This window comes from Triticum aestivum, chromosome 3D (genome assembly GCF_018294505.1).
Source record: "Triticum aestivum cultivar Chinese Spring chromosome 3D, IWGSC CS RefSeq v2.1, whole genome shotgun sequence".
Lineage (NCBI taxonomy): Eukaryota > Viridiplantae > Streptophyta > Magnoliopsida > Poales > Poaceae > Triticum > Triticum aestivum.
In genome coordinates, this window is record NC_057802.1 from 520,698,873 (window position 1) to 520,716,422 (window position 17,550).

Below are 17,550 nucleotides of genomic sequence, written 5' to 3' on the forward strand. Positions count from 1 at the left end.
GCTGCCGCCGCGCCCCCTAGCTGTTGTAATTTAGATGTGTAGTTAATTTAGTTTAGATTTAGTTAATTTAGATGTGTAGTTTAGATTTTTCATATTTAGAAGTGTAGTTAGATGTGTAGTTAATTTAGTTGTTGTAATTTAGATGTATTAATTTAGATGTGTAGTTTAGATTTTTCATATTTAGAAGTCATTTATGTATGTTCATATTTAGAAGAAAAAGAAGGAGAGAAAAAAGGAAAATAAGAAGAGGAAGAAGGAGAAGAAGAAGAAGAATAAGAAGAAGAGGAGAGGAAGTAGAGGAGAAATAAATAAGAAGATGAAAAAGAAGAAGAAAAAGAGTAGAAGAAGAAGAAATAGAGGAGTATTATTCTATTTCTTCTTCTTCTCCTCTCTTCTCCTCTATTTCTTCTTCTTCTCCTCTTTTTTTCTTTTTGTTCTTCGATCTCCTCCTCTATTCCTTTCTTCTTCTCCTCTTTTTTTCGTCTTCTTCCTCTTCTTATTTTTTATCGGGTATGTCGTTGTCGATATATGTACGCCCCTCCCCGATAACTTTTAGTAAGTACTACTTAGAAAGTGTTTACTATAATTAGTTAGAAAAATAATAGAACTAGTTAAACTAGCTAATTTATTTGTAGTAAGTACTACTTTATTCTATTTATAGTAAGGAAATTAATAGAACTAGTTTGTTTTTGTAGTTAAAGCAATTATTCCCGCATCGACGTCGACGATGCCTATCCCGCATCCTTGTCGTCGACTCGGCGGAGGAGGCCGGCTTAATCAGAGGGGCCATGTCCGGGACTGGGCTCCGCCGGGCTGGTTTTGGGAGGTGCTACCTTCCAGTGGGCGTAGGTTGGTGAGGAACCAGCCTGTCGTTGACCCGATCCTTGTTTGGTGGCGCTCGCGTGGGCCATTGACGGTGCCGAGGCTTCCGGACACCGCGGAGGAGGTACGTCACCGTGTCAGCGAGGAGGACCAGCACGTCCGTCGCTACATGGTTGCGTTGGAGGGCAGGTTCGACAATACCTGGCAGGTTCTTCAGGGATCTCACTGGAGCTATGATCCTGTGATGGTTCCGTCCCTTTGGGTGTCCACCGCCCGCGCCGATGTCTATCGGGCGCTACTGTTCTAGCTGTACTAGCGATGCTATATGTATGATAGTATTCGAGGTGTATTAGTGATAATATTCGGCGATGTACGGATGCATGGAGATGATGTAGTTTTGCTTATAATTGAACGCATCCTAATTTGAATAATACTTTATTTTGTGATTTGATTTTGCTTATTGAATGCTCAAAGTGGAAAACTACTCTGATCCTACTTTGAATGCTAAAATTGGAGAGCACTATGATTATAGCTTATAGGGTTTTCGTTTTCGCAGAAATCTAGGAGCCCCCCGGCCCCTCCATCATCCCTGCCGTCGTCCCCGTCACCGCCCCCTCCGACATCGAGGTGAGACCAGCCAAATCCTCTTTTAGAAAGATAATTAAACGATATTTCGGGTTGACTGTAAGTCTGTCGAGTCTCCACCATATATGAGAGGACGAAGAATCCCGACTGTTGTCGTGGGGGTAGCTTCTCCTTCATTCCCGTGTGCTAGACAATTTGGTGTAATGCACTCGAGAACGAAAGGAGGAGCTACCATCACCGACGGTCGCAAATGTCATAGAGGAATCAGTGAGGGAGAGTTCCACCATATATATATGAGAGGACGAAGAATCCCGACTGTTGTCGTGGGGGTCGCTTCTCCTTTGTTCCCGTGTGCTAGCTAGACATTTTGGTGTAATGCACACGGGGACAAAGGGAGGAGCGACCATCACCAACGGTCGAATGTATACACCACGTGAGCTGAGAGTTTTCAAGAAAAGACTCGACAAACCGATAGTCAACCCGTGATGAATAATAATGATCTAACTTAGGTTTTTTAGTACATATATTTAATTGTAGATGTTTAATATTTGAATTATATATGAACATAGGAAATGTCGTACTCGGACGACGAAAGTCTCCCGGGGGAGTGCGACTGGTGCCACGACGACCGAGGTCAGTGCGACAGGCCTCACCTGGACGAAGATCGGCGCTTCAGTATTAAGCTGGAGGAGACGTTCGATGTTGAAACAGTACGCAACGACGACAAGTGTTATTTTTTCGTAATTAAGCACGACTTCAACTATTTCAACGTGTACTTTTCATCTTTTACAATTCGGCTAGCTTATCCCATGCCATGCAAGACGCTACGTCTTGGAGAGGATGGGTTTTGAAGACCATGAAAGTATGGAAACAAAGAAAATTCACCTAAGGACCCATCATGATATAGATTTTGAAGTAAAGCTATATAATTCTGAGAGCGTAACCCATTTTGGTTGCAAAAATTGGGAAGCATTTTGCAAGATGTATGGTTTTGATGAGGGTATGCTTGTCACCATGGATCTTGGTGATCCTGACATCGAGCAAGACAATATGGACATTTGGGTCCTTGTTGATACGCCTCCAATTCTACCGCTATGTGAGTTTCTCAAACATAGTTATTAGCTAATTTATATTGTTCATTTCAAAATAGTTGACAGCTTATTTTCATTGACAGCTTATTTTGATTGTTCAAACAATGTGCGGAACATGGTAGACAGAACCTACTACACCGATGGCTCTGAGTTAACTTATAAGGAGAAAACTCATCTGGTCGGATTTTGTACTGATATTGAGAATTACAATATCTACAATCAAACTCCTGATCATTATGGTCCTCCATACGTGCCACTAGTGCACGTGTTGAACTACGGTAACTACTATGGAGATACCCTGGTAAGATTTCTTACTATTACGACATCCGTGCATATTTTGCATAGTTCTAAAACTAGTGCATTATCATTGCTAACTATGAAGTTATTACTATGTTTTTCAACAGATAATCCCAGAGGATTGTGTGCCTCATTTGATGTATCAGAATGGTAGGCTTGATGTTTTGAATATACAACCAGGTCATCCTACGAATCTCAACTGTCCATACCGGATTTCTAAAAGAAGTGGAGACATGCAAATCAAAGAATGGAAAAAATGTATGGACAGTCGCAAGGAGCTTCTTGGAAGCAAAAGGAAGCGAGGCGCAAGAATTGGAGACAGGATGATCTCCATTCTCCATAATGGAGAGTCAGGGTCTATATTGTTTTATGCTATTTTACCTTAAAGAGGGTATTTTGGTCCTACCTAATACTGATGATCATGTGCTAAGAACAATTAAGTAGGGTTGGTTCGATGACTGTGAGGATGATGATCGTATGACTTGTTAGTAATAACGAGTAGAAGTTGTATGATGATGATTAGTAGGACTTGTTATTATATATGATGATGCATGATGCGTGCATGAAGAGTTATTATATATCAGCGGGTGAAATGAACATGGATTGGATTGAAGTGAAGGCAACATGCATGTGGTGCGTGTCGAAAGTAGTACAATCCAAACTTGATCAAGTCCGGATTAGTATTACTTTCGACATGCACCACATGTTGCCTTCACTTCAATCTAAGCCATGTTTAGGCATAGCAGTACGTAGCGTTGGTAAACCAAGCACGGAGATATAAGAGAGGACACTTCTCTCTAATAGCTACCTAATAACAACCTAAATTAACCCCCCAAAACCCCCAAACCCCCCTCCCTTTCAAAAAAAAACAAAAACCTCAGCTCCTGCCAGGTGCTGACGCGTGGATGCCTATTGGTCCCGGTTGGTGGCACCAACCGGGACCAAAGGCCCTCCTGCCTGGGCTCCCCGCACCGGCCACGTGGACGGCCTTTAGTCCCGGTTCGTCTAAGAACCGGGACTAAAGGGCTAGGACATTAGTAACGACCCTTTAGTCCCGGTTCCGGAACCGGGACTAAAGGCCCTTATGAACCGGGGTAAAAGCCCCTTTTCCTACTAGTGAGTGTTCGAGTCTACCACGATTTGCTGGAGCTTATCCTCGTCTCTAGAAGAAGCTCTCTCAGTACTCGTCTCCTTGTGAAGCAGTGCTTGAACATGAGGGTCCCGCATGATGAACTTAGTGCCGACGAACTCTGCAGCGTGGAGTCCATGTTCTCTCTGCCGCCATGTATGGCCCCTTCTCCTCCGCCATGTCCGGCCCCTTCTCCGCCGCCATGTCCGGCCTCTTCCCCGCCCCCATTATCGATCATCTCTTCGTCTTGCCCCGTGTCATCATTGTCTGCCCCGTCGGCGTCCTCAACATCATCATCCTCATCTTCAATTATCCACTGAGTATAGCCATCCATGAAACCAGTCATGGGCAGGTGCGCTTCGACACGACCTTCATCATAGGGGTCGAGCCAAACTCTTCCTTTGCATCTTTGACACGGACATAAAACCTCTGTCAGGTTATTTTCTTTCATGTCCTGCACCGCCGACCGGAACCACCTGTCCACCATCGTTTCACTGACCATCATGAATGCCTGCACGATAATAATAAACAAATTGATTATAAAAATGCGTGCATGCATCAAAGTCTTACAAAAATTCGGCATGACCTTCCCTAAAAATAGGACATATAGATCTAGAGTTTGCCCGGAATTCGCCGAAACGGAAATAAATCGACATTTTGGCAAAACATAGGCAACTCACAAGCACAATTCGGTGTCAACTCATGCCACACACACAATTTCCATCATATCGCCCAATTATCATATCGCACACACATACACATATTTCCATTCTTGCAAAAGCATGAATTTTTAATCACACACCTATCTCGAGATCGAGCACACGGTGGAGAGATGATGATGTAGTATGGAGATCAAAAGTGGACAAAGCTCTTCTTGACAAATGTAGATCTAGTTAGGGGGCACATAGGTCACTTCACTAAATGCTACATCTACCTAGCTAGCTAATTTGGGAGGAGACAACTTCAAGTAGTGGAGGGGGAAGGAAAAAAAGAAAGGAGATGGATTAATGGAGGTGGTGTAGTTAGTTAGGAGTAATAAAGAGAGAGAAAGGTAGGTAGAAGAGGGAGAGTAATGGGGGAGAAGTATTGAGGAAGAGAGGAGGTGGGAGGTAGGGGAAAGTGAGGAAGAGAGGAGATGGGGGGAGGGAAAAGGTGGCATTATGCTGCGTCTTAGCAGTAGCGCGGGTTGCTAAGCGCGCTACTGCCAAGAGAATAGCAGCAGTGCGCTTCCTGTGCACGCTCTACTGCTAAGCGGGGCCCGCCACGTGGCCAGTTTTAAAATTAGCAGTAGCGACAAGCAAAAAAAGCGCGCTACTGCTATTACTTTAGCAGTAGCGCGTGTCGCGCAAGCGCGCTGCTGCTAAACCTAGGTTGGTGGGCACTGTCGGTTGCTTTTAGTAGCAGCGCGGTTCGGCTCGGCCGCGCTACTGCTAACTAAGTAGCAGTAGCGCATGTTCTATACCCGCGCTACTGATAGCAGTAGCGCCTCTTTTTGTACCGCGTTGCTGCTAAGATTCGGTGTATAAGGTTTTCCCTAGTAGTGAAGAATTGCATGCTTTCCACAACAGCTTGGCGCGTGGATGGCGCATGTCGGGCCGTAGATGTGCTCGACAAAGAATTTTTTTCCTCAGGCGCCACGAAGTCGTACAGCTTGGTGTCCCTCGGTTCGAAAGATGTCGGTGTAGGTGCAGATCGGCTCGGCGTTTCTGCAGAAATCAGACTTGATGTAGATTGCTCGGTGCAGGCGTGGGTCGGTGCCGCGGCTGGTGCGTCGCTCAGTCGCGCGGCCCTCTCGGGGTCGATGCCGCGTATGCGCGAATGGAGTTGTAGCTGGCGGTTGGCAATCGCTTGTGGATGTCGCTCCTGTCTCGCAGGTCGAAGTAGATGTGTACATACGCGGCAGGAGGAGGCACATGTGGGATTCCAGGTATTGCTGCATGCATCTCCCCGCAGGAGATTGATTTGCGTGGCCATGTGCATGATTCATGGATGGATATGTTAGCATGCAAGCTTGCTTTGCATGGGCGTACCTACGCATGGCTGGACGAACCTTTGGGACGTGTTTGATTGCCTGCATTAGGCCAAGTTTGGCCCGCACGGAAAAGGTTGAGCCTGTTTGGTTGGTTGCATTTACTATTGGTCCCGCACAGCATGAAACTTAAAGCACACTTGGGCCTGGCTCGCTGGAAACGCTCAGATCAGCAGTTTCTAGCGAGCCAGGCTAAGGCGAGCGCACATGGTGGGCCCCTTGCACTAGAGATAAAGGCGCTTTCCCATCTTCTTAACCTGAAATGAAGGGGTACCCCCGGGAAGAGATCCAGTGGAGACAGCTGGGCCTGTAGCTTAGAGGATTAGAGCACGTGGCTACGAACCACGGTGTCGGGGGTTCGAATCCCTCCTCGCCCACAGCCTTCCAACGGGGGAAGGGCCTTTACTTTCCCCCTGAGGGTGGGAAAATCATGATCGGGATAGCAGACGTAAAGCTATTGAACTTAGGTATGCTCTTTCCATTTGTCGAAGTGGAATCGTAGAACAGAATGTGATACGATGAGAGGGGAGATGGGAAGGATACGAGCTGGTATGCAGTCTGTGCATGCTTATCTTCACCTACCTCCAATAACCTTGTCTCTAATTCTGTTCTTCCTAGCCCCTTCCGTTCTACACAACGGTGCTTCGATTCGAGGTAAGCTCTACACGAAAAAGATGCACCTCGATGCTACGGTTCCATTCAGGTGATCGGTTCGTAGTTTCGTCGGTCGTAAGTTCTTAATTTGGTCTTCCCATTTGAAGCTATTCTGGATGAATTTTGTCAGATTCATCGCACACGATAGATCGTTTGAAATTTCCTTTGACCAGCAGCCTAGTCTCGTAGTTCCGCACAACATTCGTGTTGTAAATTTTTGGTTTCGATGATCGTAGCTTCATCTCTCTTTGAACAGCAGCCTACTGCACTGCCACCGCCATGTCGAGCTCCTCTGTCCTCTGCTTAGAGCCCTCCTATTCGTTCCTCTCGACGCCGACGCCCCTCCCCTTGATCTCCTTGGCCACGTCCTACTACACTAGAGTCGTTTCCGGTGTCGCCCATCTCAGCCTACTCTCTATCATCCTCCTACGGCACTGACACTGCAATGGCGCGCACACTGCTTTCTTGTGTCCTCTGCCTCCGTCCACACTGCAGTTCGCCGTGCCGCAGATGGGGTCGATAATCTTGGCCTCCTCTCTCTCGCCCTACTACACTTGAGTCGTTTCCGGCGTCGATCATCTCGGCCTCCTCTCTCGTCCACTGCATTGATGATACCATGGTGAGAGCATTGCATTCTCCTCCTCTGTTGACTGTCTTTGCGCGAGCACCGCAACTAGTTCGATGGTGTCCCTCGCCGTGCCGCCGACGGGGTCGCTCGTCTACGACTCCATGCTCGTTATGTCGGACAGAGTGCCACGGCCACTATCCACCGCAGTCGCCATTGTCCGGCGCACATTGCATTTCTTCTTCCCCTCCCTCTACTAGCTCTTAGCTCTGTGTGCTAAGTGCAAGTGCTAGCTCTTAATCATACCTCATGCGTGCAACCAAACACTGTGTTCATGTGCCGCTTGGGCCAATGCAGGAAACCAAACAAAGTGCACTTGCGTATTAACTAATGCAGGGACTCTAGATGCAGGCAACCAAACAACTTGCAGATGACGCATTTGGGGCTGTTTTTGCTCAACCAGGCTGGGTTGAGATGTGTATGCAATGCAACTACTATTCACTACTGCAACCAAACTCACCCTTGGTGAAGCTTGATGTCGAGGGGCAAGGTGATGTGGCGTTAATGGAGATCGGGTCGCATGCCTCTGGGAGGAGCCGGCGGCCGCTGCGATGGCGTCCATGCATGTGCGCGTGGCCCAATTGAGTAGCGCTCCGTGCCGCGCATAATAGATCGATCCGTGGCATTGTTTACGTTGTAGTCGAGGGATCGATCCACTGCTTGTCGACGGGTGTGCGCTACCTCTGGCACGTGGCTTGGAGCAGCTGCACGTGGTACCCCGCATCCATGGTTGCTGGCTTGAAGTTGTTGGCATGCAAGAGGTCGTTGGCACCGGGCCGCCGAAGCACCGATTTCTGCTTAGAAGATTTTCGCCGGATAATGGGGTGGATCAATATGTTTATTTGGAGGCTACGGAAAACTAGTCTAATAGGATCTTGAGAACTGAAATTGATCTATGGAATCAATCTCATGATAGGAACTCAAAAATTGGATCTAAACTACAAGATCGATCTAATCTTTGATTGACCAGGTGTCGCGCCCCCGAGGAGAATAAATTGATCGCCTCGGGGGCGGCGTGCTGCGGAAGTGGTAGAGGAACCTAGGATCGGCGTCGTTGGACTAACCGCTCTAATACCATGTAGAAATTGTAAGGTGGCTAATGTTGTATTGTTGTATTGATCTGACCCAGGTGTGGGATATATATAGAGTACAATATGACAGAGAGACTTGGAGTAGGGGACAAGTTGTACATGGTTTAAACCAATCCTATCTCTAACTCCTAATCTCTAACTTAAACATAACTAGTCAATGTGTATGTGCAATGCTGATAATCCCCAAGTGCAGGCAATCATCGTAGCAATTTCCAAAGGTGGAAGTGATAAGTATGGAGTGTCAAACCCACAAGGAGCTAAAGGTAAGATCAATATTCTCTCAAGCCCTATCTGCCACTGATACGACTCTACGTACACCTAACGTTTGCTTCCAACTAGAAACGGGAAATAAAACTACGTTGTGGGTATGAAGAAGATAACCTTGCATGGTATCAGAGAGCTAAAATATAAAAGTAGGTGCTGTTATCATAAAGTTAGAATATATTACTAAGTATTATAAATAGCGAGTGTGGAATAATGGTGGATCGATGTGCGGAATTGTCCTAGGCAATTGTTAACAAGACTGGTAGTCGTCATTGCAATTTCATATGAGGGAGAGGCATAAGCGAACATACTTTCTATACTTGGATTATATGCACTTACGATTGGAACTCTAGCAATCATCCACAACTACTAAAGACCATTAAGGTAAAACCCAACCATAGCATTAAAGCTTCCAGTCCTCTTTATTCCCATACGCAACTACCCCCTTACTCAGGTTTGTGTTTCAGGCACTCACCAACCCACTATAAGCGAATCGTGAACGTATTGCAACACCCTACAGCGGGAATCCCTCACGCTTGCGCGACACAAAGGGCACCATAGGACAACACCAAAATAAAACATACAACTCATACCAATCTAGATCATCAATCAACCCAAAGACAAAGGATATCTACTCAAAACATCATAGGATGGCAACACATCAATGGATCATAATATGTGGCATAAAGCACCATGTTCAAGTAGAGATTACAGCGGGGTGCGGGAGAGTGGGCCGCGTAAAAGAGATGAGGATGGTGATGATGATGGTGATGTTGATGAAGACGATCACCAAGGCGATGATTCCCCTCTCGATGGCACTCCGGTGCCACCAAGAGAGAGGAGGAGAGGTTCTCCCCCTTGTGCTTCCTCCTCCATGGCCTCCCCCTGGATGGGGAGAGGGTCTCCCTCTGGTCCTTGGCCTTCATGGTGATGATGGCCTCTCCGAGATCCTCCTCCATGGCTACCGGTGATGATGGCCCCCTCCGGCAAGGTGCCGGAGAGGGCCTACATTGATTTCTCGTGGCTATAGAGGCTTGCGGCAGCGGAACTTCCGATCTAGGTTTCTTTCTGGAAGTTTGGGTATATATGAGAGGTGTTGGCATCGAGAGCAAGTCAGGGGGGTCTCCGGGCTGTCCACGAGGCAGGGAGGTGCGCCCCCCACCCTCGTGGGCAGCCCGGGACTCTTCTGGCCCAACTCTTTGACTCCTTGGCCTTCTTCTGGTCCAAAAATAAGCTTCGTCAAGTTTCAGGTCAATTGGACTCCGTTTGGTTTTCCTTTTCTGCGATACTCTAAAACAAGGAGAAAACAGAAACTGGCACTAGGCTCTAGGTTAATAGGTTAGTCCCAAAAAATCATATAAAATAGCATATAAATGCATATAAAACATCCAAGGTTGATAATATAATAGCATGAAGACTTCATAAATTATAGATACGTTGGAGACGTATCAGCATCCCCAAACTTAATTCTTGCTCGTCCTCGAGTAGGTAAATGATAAAAGAAATAATTTATGAAGTGTGAATGCTAGCAATTGCTTAAGTTTGATCAATGATAGTTTCAATCACTTTTTCTAGCATCATTATATGTCATAACAGTAGCTCCTCTCATAAAACTTTTCATGATCAAGTAACAAGCTATTCACATGTTAAAGTATAGATCATAAACTTTCTTGAAACTAACAAACTATATTCTCAGTCATCAAATAATTGCAATTCATCTTATTTTCAGGAAGGGTCTATGTCAGAGCTTTGATTCAGCAAACTCCACATACTCAACTATCATTTAATCTTTCACAACTGCTAACACTCACGTGATATTTATGGGTTCAAAGTTTTAATCGGACACAGAGAAAGATAGGGGCTTATAGTTTTGCCTCCCAACCTTTTACCTCAAGGGTAATGTCAAAAATAATAGTTCACGATAACTTATATCCAATTGGATATATATATATATATATATATATATATATATATATATATATATTGGGATCTTTCCAACACAATGTGCTTGGCAAAGGATAAAATGTAAAAAGGAAAGATGAAGATCACCATGACTCTTGCATAAGGTAGAAGAATAAAAGTAAAAGATAGGCCCTTCGCAGAGGGAAGCAGAGGTTGTCATGCGCTTTTATGGTTGGATGCACAAAATCTTAATGCAAAAGAACGTCACTTTATATTGCCCCTTGTGATAAAGACCTTTATTATGCAGTCCGTCGCTTTTATTACTTCCCTATCACAAGTTTTTATAAAGCTTATTTTCTTCGCACTAATAGATCATACATATTTAGAGAGCAATTTTTATTGCATGCACCGATGACAACTTACTTGAAGGATCTTACTCAATCCATAGGTAGGTATGGTGGACTCTCATGGCAAAACTAGTTTAAGGGATAATCGGAAGCACAAGTAGTATCTCTACTTGGTGCAAAGAATTTGGCTAGCATGAGGGGGAAAGGCAAGCTCAGCATGTTGGATGATCCAAGACAATATACTTTATTTCGGATATAAGGAAACATAACCCATTACGTTGTCTTCCTTGTCCCACATCAACCTTTTAGCATGTCATATTTTAATGAGTGCTCACAATTACAAAAGATGTCCAAGATAGTATATTTATATGTGAAATCTCTCTTCCTTCAATATTATTTCCTGAATTGTTCGAGTGACCAATTCAATGTTTGCTAACCTTCAATAAGTTTACTACCTATACTTATTATGTGTGAAGTCATTACTCCCCATGTTATAAGCATATGAAACATATATAAATTCAGATTTATGACATTCAATTCATTCAACCATTTAATCATAGGATATACGTGAAGCACGTGAGTAAATGACAAACTACTCCAAAAAGATACAAGTGAAGAATACTGAGTAGTCAAATAATTAACTAGCCATGGGAGGATTCTTTTTCATTCAAGATTTCAGATCCAATGATTTTATTCAAACAGCAAGTAAAAATGAAAATATGCTCCAAGCAAAACACATATCATGTGATGAATAAAAATATAGCTCCGAGTAAGGTATACCGATAGTTTTGAAGACCAAAGAGGGGATGCCTTCCGGGGCATCCCCAAGATTAGGTGCTTGAGTCTTCCTTGAATATTACCTTGGGGTGCCTTGGGAATCCCCAAGCTTAGGGTCTTTCCACTCCTTATTCTCCTCATATCGATATCTCACCCAAAGCTTGAAAACTTCAATCACACAAAACTTAACGGAACTTCGTGAGATAGGTTAGTATGATTAAGAGTAAACCATTCACTTTCGTACTGTCAAAGACAAGGTTCATAATTGTTCTCACACAATGTCTACTTTGCCATATCATTTCTACAATTTATATTGAGAAATATAAGCCATAGAAACTAGAAAACAAGCAAACTATGCAATGGAAACAGAATCTGTCAGAAACAGAACAGTCTGCAATGATCTGAACAGCAACCATACTTATGCTACTCCAAAAATTATGGAATAAATTGGTGGACGTGAGGAATTTGTCTATTAATCTTTTTCAAAAAGAATAAACTTAAAAGAACTCTTCTGTAAGAAATGGCAGCTAATCTCGTGAGCGCAAAGTTTCTGTTTTTTACAGCAAGATCACATTAACTTTCACCCAAGTCTTCCCAAAGGTCTTACTTGGCACTTTATTTAAAAAAAAGCTATAAAACATGATTACTACATTATATTAATCATGTAAACACACAAAAACAGTAAGGGTAAATATTGGTTGTCACCCAACAAGCGCTTTTCTTTAATGCCTTTTAGCTAGGCATGATGATTTCAATGATGCTCACATAAAAGAAAAGAATTGAAACATAAAGAGAGCATCATGAAGAATATGACTAGCACATTTGAATCTATCCCACTTACTATGCCTAGGGATTTTGTGAGCACATAATTTATAGGAACAATGATCAACTAGCATAGGAAGGCAAAACAAGTATAACTTCAAAACTTTAAGCACATAGAGAGGAAACTTGATATTATTGCAACTCCTATAAGCATATATTCCTCCCTCATAATAGTTTTCAGTAGCATAATGAATTAATTCAACAATATAACCATCACATAAGGCATTCTTTTCATGATCTACAAGCATAAAAAATTTTCTACTCTCCACATAAGCAAAATTCTTCTCATTCGGAATAGTGGGAACACTAATTCCTAAAGTCGACACTCTTCCAAACCCACTTTAGATGATAGTATTATTCGTTCTCCAAAATATATAAGTGAAGTTCATGGAGCATTCTACAATTAATATAGGCTAACCAATATCCAAGCTCAAAATGTATAAGTGAAGCACACGAAGCATTCTATTAAACCATACTCAAAAGATTTAAGTGAAGCACAAAGAGCAATTCTATAAGATCATACTTAAAAGATATAAGTGAAGCACATGAATTATTCTATAAATTGATGAAGGGACATCTCACACTAGCATGGTTCTTGAATAAAAAGAAAAACACAAAGGACACAAATCATGTGAACAAAACAAAAACCGAGGTATACCGATATTTGTTGAAGAAGAAAGATGGGATGCCAACCGGGGCATCCCCAAGCTTAGATGCTTGAGTATTCTTTGAAATATTTACTTGGGGTGCCTTGGGCATCCCCAAGCTTGAAATCTTGCCTCTCTTTATTCTTCTCATATTGATAGCTCCTCGATCTTCGAACACTTCATCCACACAAAACTTTAACAAAAACTTTGTGAGATCAATTAGTGTAATAAAGCAAACTACCACTTTAAGGTACTGTAATGAAATCATTCTTTATTTATATTGGTGTTAAACCTACTGTATTCCAACTTATCTATGTTTCATAAACTCCATTACTAGCCATAGATACTTCAAAATAAGCAAACAACACACGAAAAACAGAATCTGTCAAAAACAGGACAGTCTGTAGTAATCTGGAAGTTTAGTAAACTTCTGTAACTCCAAAAATTATGAAATAAATATGAAAATTTAAAAATTTGTACAGAAGTAATTTGCAAAAAGTTTCACACCCATTTGACATTCCAGTAAAAAATGTAAAATCACGCGCTACAGCCAAAGTTTCTGTTTTTGTTCTGCACATAGTAAACTAGCAATCTAATCATCCTAGAACCAAAGCTTGGCACATTATTTTTATAATACAATGGATATACAAGGGGATAATTATTTAAAGATAAGTTTCCATGAAAAATTCTACATTGTTTCCATGAGCATGAACACAAGTGCTCAAGGTCGACCCTCACTTCTTCAATGCATAACTTTCCAATCACTTCTCTTTTTGAAAAACTTTTTAGGCATGAGAGGCAAGTGATTTTTTTTTTGTATTTTCATTCTTTAATTTTTTTTGTATGTTTCACCCGCAACTAAACAGAAACAAAAACGAAAAACAAAATCTACTTAGTGAAGAAAGCAAACAAGCACACACGAGAATATCAACCCCATGCTATTGCTCCTTGGCAACGGCGCCAGAAAAGAGCTTGATAATCCCCAAGTGCAGGGAATCATCGTAGCAATTTCCAAAGGTGGAAGTGATAAGTATGGAGTGTCGAACCCACAAGGAGCTAAAGGTAAGATCAATATTCTCTCAAGCCCTATCTGCCACTGATACGACTCTACGTACACCGAACGTTTGCTTCAAACTAGAAACGGGAAATAAAACAATGTTGTGGGTATGAAGAAGATAACTTTGCATGGTATCGGAGAGCTAAAATATAAAAGTAGGTGCTGTTATCATAAAGCTAGAATATATTACTAAGTATTATAAATAGCGAGTGTGGAATAATGGTGGATCGATGTGCGGAATTGTCCTAGGCAATTGTTAACAAGACCGGTAGTCGTCATTGCAATTTCATATGACGGAGAGGCATAAGCTAACATACTTTCTCTACTTGGATCATATGCACTTATGATTGGAACTCTAGCAAGCATCCGCAATTACTAAAGATCATTAAGGTAAGACCCAACCATAGCATTAAAGCATCAAGTCCTCTTTATTCCCATACGCAACAACCCCCTTACTCGGGTTTGTGTTTCAGTCACTCACCAACCCACTATAAGCGAATCATGAACGTATTGCAACACCCTACAGCGGGAATCCCTCACGCTTGTGCGACACGGAGGGCACCATAGGACAGCACCAAAATAAAACATACAACTCATACCAATCTAGATCATCAATCAACCCAAAGACAAAGGATATCTACTCAAAACATCATAGGATGGCAACACATCATTGGATCATAATATGTGGCATAAAGCACCATGTTCAAGTAGGGATTACAGCGGGGTGCGGGAGAGTGGACTGCATAAATAAGATGAGGACGGTGATGATGATGGTGATGTTGATGAAGACGATCACCGCGGCGATGATTCCCCTCTTGATGGCACTCCGGTGCCACCAAGAGAGAGGACGAGAGGTTCTCCCCCTTGTGCTTCCTCCTCCATGGCCTCCCCCTGGATGGGGAGAGGGTCTCCCTCTGGTCCTTGGCCTTCATGGAGATGATGGCCTCTCCGGGATCCTCCTCCATGGCCACCAGTGATGATGGCCCCCTCCGGCAGGGTGCCGGAGAGGGCCTAGATTGATTTCTCGTGGCTACAGAGGCTTGCGGTGACGGAACTTCTGATCTAGGTTTCTTTCTGGAAGTTTGGGTATATATGAGAGGTGTTGTCGTCGAGAGCAAGTCAGGGGGGTCTCCGGGCTGTCCACGAGGCAGGGAGGCGCGCCCAGGGGGGTTGGTGCGCCCCCCACCCTCGTGGACAGCCCGGGACTCTTCTGGCCCAACTCTTTGACTCCTTGGCCTTCTTCTGGTCCAAAAATAAGCTCTGTCAAGTTTCAGGTCAATTGGACTCCGCTTGGTTTTCCTTTTTTTGCGATACTCTAAAACAAGGAGAAAACAGAAACTGGCACAAGGCTCTAAGTTAATAGGTTAGTCCCAAAAATCGTATAAAATAGCATATAAATCTATATAAAACATCCAAGGTTGATAATATAATAGCATGAAGACTTCATAAATTATAGATACGTTGGAGACGTATCAAATGCATGTTAATTTGGAAGTATATTAAGTTTATGTGGATATTAAGTAGGATATTATTTGCGTGTTATTATGTGATTAGCATTATTTTTTGCTATGAAATTAACTGCCCGCTAAACGTGTTGAGCGCTCGACATTGAAGCTATCTAGGTCGTTAGATTGACATGATTTGATAGTCGAGATTAATTGGATCTGCCTCTTTGGGTCTTTTTATATTGGTATAGATTATACTTCTAACAACACTGACAGTTTAGGTGAAACGTCACTCAAAGCTATTAGATCAGATGAAAGGTGAAGCGTTCACAACATAATGCTCTAGTGTCGGAAAGAACGTATGCGAAACTAAAGTTTGTTTGAGCCAAAATCGAGTATAAGCAAGGTCTTTCTGATGGAAACTAGCGACTAACGTGCCATCCATATCAATCTAAAGTAGCCTGTCGCTAAATTTGAGCAGCATGAGCAAATGACCATCCGAAGAAGCGACTACCCCAACCCCATGTTTGTTAAACCCTTCCAAAGTTTACGGTGAGCTCATGCAACCGGAAACTCAACATGGTTGATCTGTGTGCGTCTTCATGTTGTCTTGTGTTGTATGCTCACAGAGAATGGCGCGCAAATGATGTGACCGTAGTTCAATACGAATACTATTGGTCGCACATTTTGAGTACTAAGATTTTCAAATTCAGGAAAATAATTTCTCTTGACAGCAACAAGATCCTCAAGCCATGAAACATAACAACTTATCTCCTCACAGTTTAGTTCAGCCCCGGGATAGTGGACGGTCCTGTCTACCAAGCGTCGGACATATTTGCTTGAATGGAAATTAGTTGTCAACTATTTTTGAATAAACAATATCGAAGACATAAATATGGTTGAGAAACTCACATAATGGGAGAACTGGAGGCGTCTGCACATCGACCCAAATGTCTCTATTACCTTCAATATCATCTTCCAGAAGAATATCATAGGTGATAACCATATCAGGCTCAGATGCATAAGCCTTGCATTGTGCTTGCCAAGTTTTGCATTCAAAATGGGTGTAGGTGTCTGGATTGTATAATTTGACGTCGAAGGTATAACCATGCTCGGTCTTTAAGTAAACTATCTTTACCTCCATAGTTTTGTTACGACTGAAACCTGTCTTATCCAAGACAAAAATTCTTGCATGGCAGGGGATACGCTAGTAGAATAGTAAAAATTTAAAATTATAAGTTGAAGCAAATGAAGCATAAGTCATGCTTAATTACGAAAAAGACTTGTCGTTGTGACTTACTGGATCCACTTCGAAGGTCTCATCCAGCTTGATGCTGAAGCATCTATCACCAACTAGGAAATTTCTGTCGCACAGGCCGCGCTCGTCTTCGCAGTATTCGCACATAACGAAATCGTTTTCGTCGTCAGACGACATTTCCTATGTTCATAGTTGAAACATTAATTGATAAACACTTACTAGTTCTATTAATTCAACTAATTCAACTAGCTAGTTCTATTAATTCAACTAATTCAACTAAGCACTTACTAAAAATAAACTAGTTCTATTAATTTTCTTACTAAAAATAAAGTAGCTAGTTCTATATATAGTAAAATTTTAATTAGATGATCAAATCTCATATTCCTAAATTTAATATATCTAATTCATCTAACATTTGACATTATATATCTAATTCATCTATAACTAAAAGTATATAAAACTAACTCATCCAACATTAATATCTAGCTAATTCATCTAACATTTGACGTTAATATCTAGCATTTATATATAAATATATATATATATAATCATCTAACAATTGACATTAATCTAACATTTATATAAACTAAAAAACAGAAAACAGAAAAAATCATTAAGAAAAATATGTCTCTGTTTGTGTGTGTGTGTGTACTATGTGTGTGTGTACTGTGTGCGTGTGAGAGGCCGCCGGCGCGCGGCAGGGGGCCG